This window comes from Condylura cristata, unplaced genomic scaffold (assembly GCF_000260355.1).
Source record: "Condylura cristata isolate star-nosed mole 26May11 unplaced genomic scaffold, ConCri1.0 scaffold00001, whole genome shotgun sequence".
NCBI lineage: Eukaryota > Metazoa > Chordata > Mammalia > Eulipotyphla > Talpidae > Condylura > Condylura cristata.
Window position 1 is genome coordinate 32,764,691 of NW_004567102.1, and position 7,178 is coordinate 32,771,868.

Consider the following 7,178-nt stretch of genomic DNA (forward strand, 5'->3'; position numbering starts at 1 on the left):
CAAATATTAGGAAAAAATGTCAAACTATGTCTTTCCCCAGAGACTATTAGCCACTTTTTAAAATCAAGGAAATGAGAGATTTATTTGTATCCAAAATGTTAGTAATAAGTATGTAATTTGACTGATTTTTTTCTGGAGGGAAATTAGGCCAACATATGTTAAAACTTACATAAATCAATTCTTTGAGGACTATGATTGAAATGAATGAAACTCTTGATTATCTACATTCTAAAATTATTGACCATTTAAAATTAAGTCTTGGAACACAGGAGTTGGGAGAAAGAAGGAGCACATTACCATACATTCACATGGTCAAAATATGGGGTACAAACCGGTGCCACGGACCTTTTTTTGAATCAGTTTTATGGTCCAGTCTGTGCATCATTAAACACATACCCATACACAAACAAATGAAAAAATAAACATAAATCTTTTCAAGGTCTCCCAGATGAATGTGGCTTTCTTACTGTATTAGAACTAATTGAATTCTGACATAATGCTTATCCCTCTCCCTGTTCCAGTTCTTGGGTATTTTTATAGCAATTTTGGTCATATTTTTGTAATGATGTAGATTTATGAAGGGTTATAACAGATGATTCATACAAAATCTGTATTTTTTTTTCATTTCTGGAATCCTCCTGGCATAACTTTCAAAACTTAGCCACTAATAGAACATAAATACAGAGTGGCTATGTTTCTATTTCTAGAAGAAAGTGTAGTAACTATAGTATGGAAGACATGGGGGTGGTTGGATTTTGGTACTTCCAAATCGGCAAAATAAACTCATTTGACTCTTTGGAGTCATGTTTATGCTGTACTAGCTTTGGTACTTTGTAATAACATGAGTAGCCTTTGGCAAATGTGTTTGCATATACATTCCGTAATTTTTTCTTTTATATTTTTACTGACTTGTTTCGGAAAGATCCATTTGGATTATAAGGACATTTTGGAAAATTTGGGAATGAATAGTTATAGAGAAAATGTGTAAAACTAATGGATATTGTTTTTGCTATTATTGCTCACAAAATTTAATACTTCTTTGTTAAAACAGCAAACATTTGCTGTCCAGTATATTCTGTAGGCAATATGGCATTAAAATTGGAATTGAATTTCATCTTGAAATTCTTATAATGAAAAGAAATATTTTATATTTACGGGAACAGAGAATCTGTTCTATTCTGTGAAATAAAATGTGAAGAAACTTTAATTTACCATTTAAAAATGTATACTTTGGGGGCCTCTCTGGTGGTGCAGACGTTAAACTATCAGTGCTATCAAACTATCGCCACCCACTGTGGCATGAGTTCCACTCCTGACCAGGGAGCTGACCTACAGCAGACCTCTCCCATCTCCCCTGCCGCTCCCCTGAGAAGTATATTTCAGTAGATCTGTCTGTTCTGCTCCCCACTCTGTCTCTGGTGAATACTTCCAGCTCCTGGGCCCCCACACCTCTGGCCTACACCCAGCTTTTATGTGATAAGTAAATAAATCTTTAAAAAAGTATATTTTTAATGTTTTATATAAAGTTGAAATCAACTAGTAAACCACATGCTTACAAAGTGAAACTAATCTACCTTTTTTGCTTTAAACTGAGATTTACAATCCTTTCGCATTCACCAAGTCTGTCCTGAGGGCCTGCTATGTGTCAAATCTTTGTTAAGACTCAGAAGTTCCAGTGGTGAACAGAAAATTGCAAACCCTGCCCTGTCTGCCTGGAGCTTACTAAAGGAGCAATATTTTCTTCATGTTGTTTTTATTTTTGTTAATCTTGCAGTACAATTATTTATGTATTAATGACATATAATGGACTGTTCAATATAATATGTATATACAAACAATCTTAGTTATAGTACTCAGATAATGACTAACACAAATATACAGTGATTTAACACATGATGCTCAACTCTTATGCATTGCTTCTTCACAGAAAAAAAAAGTTGTTAATTTCCAGGGCTTTTTTTTTTTTTACATTTCACTATCATCAAATGCAAATAGTTCTTGAACAACAATGTCTGTAAGTATTCATAAATGAGGGAATATTTGTGTATCCAAATTTCATTTTTACTGCACACACTTTAATGAAGGCAGACTTTAACATGATAATTGATGTAGCTAGCATTTGTGTTAACACAAGATATTTATAGAAAGTACATTTATTAAATTAAGCACACTGTAGTATATGCAAATACTGGATAATTAAAATAACCTCTGCATGGATGTATACTTTAGAAACCTGCACAGGGAATTATTTTAATTTCTGTGTGCATTCACATACATATCCCTTACTTTTCTAAAGTCTGTGTTAAACCACTTTGTTCTTAGGAAAAATGTACATTCGTACCTATCTTTATTTATTTTTTTTTAAAGATTTATTTATGCATACAAAACTGGGGTGAGGAACAGAAGTACGGTGGGTGAGAGGATTCACCAGAGACAGAGTGGGGAGCAGAACAGGAAGATCCATGAGATACAATGCTGAGGGGAGCAGTGTGTGGGACAGAAAAGGTCTGTTGCACTTTGTGGGTCACCTCCCTAGCTGGGGATTGAACTTGTGCTGCTGTGGCTGTGATGGCCTCATAGTGCTGTGCTTTAATCTGCTGTGTACCAGGGAGGGTCCAGTACCTACCTTTATTCATTGGAAGAAATCTGAAGAGAATTTTCACTTTTTTAATGAAAGTTAAAAAGCAAAAATAGCATTCAGTTTATTTTGCTGCAGATATTAGAAATAACTTACATATTGAGAGCAGCAACACCAAGTTTCTTCTCCAATAATACTTTATATAGTCTGGGTATTTCCCTTAGCATTCCTACTTTTACTGTATGTTCATGTTATTTTAGGTTGCATGATATGCCTAGATTAAATGGTAATTGCTTCATCACTGTGTGCCATGGAAATCTTCATAGGAACCCTCTATTTCTGGATAATGGGGCAAACCTAAAATTGTATATTAGTTTCTTTTTCTTTTCAGAAGTATCTACTTCATTTATTTTTTATGAGTATTCGATAAATCTAAATCTGTTATTTTCTAGATATATTGAGGAATTAACTCTGTGTTCATACTTTAATCCCCATCCAAAAACATTTAATCGGCGAACTGGGTTTAGTTTGGGTGTTATATTCTTTAATGTCTATGTTTCTTACCAAAAAAATAACAAGTGTTACATTTTATGTATGTACATATGGCAGGCCGTGTAGGGCACCATCCAGACCCATCTTCTGGCTTACAGAAATTATTTCTTATCTGCTGAGAGAACAGATGGTACATGTCTGTGAGCTATCAGCCCTCTTCCGGAATGTGTCACATTCACTTCCAGGAGCATCTTGCATCCAATGGGGAATCATTGCGGGAGTATGAGGGCGCAGTCAGCCTCTGAAGAACTTCCTAGTTCTTCTGTTGTTTGTGGTATCAGGTGAGGTTATGGTGGCATTGGGATTGAAGTACAGCTCAAAATCTGTTACTTACTCCTCTCTTCCACAGGGGTTGGTTTCAAGAGCGTTTCCAAGTAAACACTATCTCAGAGAGTACAGCCTGGGGAATCCAAGCTATAAAATATACCCATTGACTAAGCAGGGAAATGTCTTGATGGTGTTGAACATTGACAGTAAATTCAAGATTACTACATTGAAATTGACTCTGAGCAATAAATTGATGTAAATATTAGTGAAGAAACAGCATCTTGATTTTACCAGTATTTTCTGGTTCTCCAAAGCAAGCCTGGTTAGCTAGTAATTAATCATCAGCAAGTAAACAATATGACAACTAAACTCATCAGAAAAATAAAAGATACATAGTAACCACGTTTTTTTCTTGTGAAAGTCTTTGTACTATTTTGACCTACAGATGCAGCAGGCTGTGGTTTGATTTTAAATAAAGCAAAAGATGAAACAGAGCTTGTTAATCATGCTGCAACTGCTAAAACAGCTATTGCTATGGGAGATACTGTCTCAGCATCTCTTTTGAATTTTACATGAGGACATTCACTTCTTGCACTGAAAATTACAGGAGTGATTTAGGTACTTCTAAAACACATATAACTTCCTTTCCTATTTGAATGCACAATGTTACTATTTGGCATCCGTATGCAGGTAATGCCTTTTACAGCAAAGCAAGGAAAAGCCTGTGAACTATAATTGCTCACCGAAAATGTGTTTTATTATTAGCACTATTTCTCAAGAAAGCTGTAAAGAATAGAAGTACACTGAGGGAATTAATAAAATGGTGAGGCTGTTTCTCTAGCCAGTTTTTCCAGGTGCAGCGGCTGCCCCTCAAACAAAAATCGATAGATTAGGAATAGAATGACCTTGCATGTATCCGTAGTTAAAAACAGAGAAGTGGGGGCTCATCCAAAAGGAACAAGATAAAACATCCAGCCAGAGACAGGAGTCTGGATGTACACCAAGCAACATTTCATCAGCACGTCTGTTCGGGAGGGAGGGAACATTTTCCAATGGCCTCCTTCCTTTTTTCTTTAGAAATGAGATCAACTGCAGTGTTCCCAGGACTGTAACAAATGAACTGCTTTAGGCACGGAGAAGCATTAATAAATGATGATGTTTGTTAAAGGTAGCTTGTAGATGCCCCACCCCTCCAGTCAATGTCGAATCCCACTGCAAACCATTCCTAGCAAATTTCTCTACTATTCACACTTGGGCGTGTGATTTTCCTAAAGGCGCAGGAACTGGGTCAGGTGACAACACAGGTGTGGTGGGGAGAAACGAGGGCTATAATTTCCGGAACTCATTAATTAACGTAGCTCCTTCTTTTGGTTTCCAATTATGTTCCTTCCATCTCCAGGTGGAGATGCAGAAGCTAGGAGAGCATGTGGAGTAGGTCTGCCACCAGCAGAGGGCGCCACCCAAAGCTCCAAGTCTGGTAACCTTCCACCTGTTGAGAGGAAAAGTACAACTTCACTTCCTATATGGTAAGGCTTACTTTCAACTTGATGAGACATAGCTTTAGCCGATAAACCACTCCTATCAGGCAAGAACATTTGGAGGTTAGTGACACTGAAAACACACGAGGTCCAACTGTTCAGCACCAAGCATGTTTACAGGAAAAGGAAAGCCTGGTGAGTCATCCTTCTATTTTCACATGGTAACTATCAAGAATTTATGTGTGCTCTTTTCAACTCTATGCGTTTAAGTTGACCAAGAACTAAATAGTAATGTTTAGAAGATAACATGGGAACAGAGTTCTGCTTACCAAGTAACTTTTATAGCATGGTCTCATGAGGGTATTTTTATCTGCCTGGATACCAGGGGCACTTTTTCAGTCTACAGAAAGAAGAAGGAGAACATAAAGGTCACATTCACTGGCAATTCTAAATTCAGCAATCCCGTAGTAATCAGCAAGTTATCATGTGATGTGGACCATAGCCTAAACTAGGGGAAAGGAAGCAGGGCTGAAGAGAGAGAGGAAGAAAAGAACAGTGATGGAGAATGTGAGAATGCTTGTATTGCTCCTCGGATGCTCTGTCACTCTCTTTCCAAGGAATGTGTCATACAAATTCCTTTAAGATGTGTCATCTCACATTTTTGCACATTCTCTCAATTTTGTATAACCCCCAAGTTAGATAGCGTGGCTTTTGTACAGTCATTCAAATGGTGGTCATATTATATAGAAAGGACCTAATTGTCTGTGTTTAGGAGTATTCCTCTATGGTGACACTTTCATTAATCAACATTACTTGGCATAGCTGTTAAATAAACATATATTCTGCTATTTGCTCTAATACAACTCACATGTTGTGTATTGCATTGTATGTAAGAGGAAGACTTACTAAGTGACTTTTTGAGTAGAGATGCATTTTGTCATTTTTCCAAGGTAGGACAATACCAGATGAAGCACAGACTTTCAAACTGATCCACTTGGTTTTGAATCTGGGCTCAGCTACTTAGTGGTATGTCCTTGAGAAAGTTATTGAACTTCTTTGTGCTTAGTTTTCTTAGCAGTAGAGTAGAGGAAGTTAAGTAGACTTTGTATGGTTTCTCTGGGAGAGATGAATGATGACACATTTGTATGCCTAGAACAGAGTTGAGTCCATAGTCATTGCTGTCCAAAGGTTGGCTATTCTTGTCATTATCACTGCTCACTTCAACGCCCAAAACATCCACACACAAAATAAAGACTTAAAAAATCAGCTCTAGAGGCCCTCCCTGGTGGCACAGCGGGTTAAAGCACAGCACTGAGAATCTAAAGCCGCTTCCGCATGAGTTCGATTCCCGCCTGCCCCGGAGGTGACCACATGGCGTGGCAGACCTCTCCTGACCCGCCCGCTGCTCCCCTCAGCAGTGTACTTCGTCGATCTGCCTGTTCTGCTCCCCACTCTGTCTCTGGTGAATCCTCTCACCCTCCGCATCTCTGGCCTGTACCCCAGTTCTGTATGAATAAATAAATAAATCTTTAAAAAAAAAATCAGCTCTAGAATTTGACTGCAAACAATTCTTATCGAGCCATCCCTCTTTTATAGCACAGGTTATATGTGTTAGAGAATGGTCATGGAGAGATGAGTGCTGGCTGTCTACACTCTGCATCCTTCTCAGCACTGCATTGACGCTGCTGAGGTTTCCTAGCAGTAGAGAAAGCCGTATCTCTTGAGGAAAAGCAAGAGGTTCTGACACTTCACTAAGTATCCTTGGGGAAGTTGCTCAACCTATCTGTGTTTCAGGTTTTGCTTTTCTTCCTCTTTATGGAAATGAAGAAATCAATTTAACATATTTATTTTTCAAAGGCAACATCTTGAGTACCTAATATGTGTCCTGCATAATTTAGGTTCTACACATGCTTTATTCAATGTGAATAAATCAGGATTTGTATGGCAATAAGTAGCTATAAAAACATTTGTTATGTTAAAGATAAAACGTGCTGTAAGAATAGAATGCAGAATAAAGTACTAAAGAGTCATATGTGCAGGGCAGTAGATGTGACAGCTGTTGCAACAGTGGGTATTGACATGCTGAATCCTACTGTCAAAGGGAACACTGGATTTTTTTTTTTACTGGAATTGATAGATGAGAAAATCTCTTCTAAGCCTTCCACAGGCTCATGAGGTTCCCCTCCAAGTGTCTTCTTTTTGGATCTCCATAGCATGGCTTATAGCCAGGGCGGGCAGCCAGGGATATGTGTTGGGGGGGGGGTGTCTTTTGGAGGACAGCTGCTCACCCATGTAAGAAACAC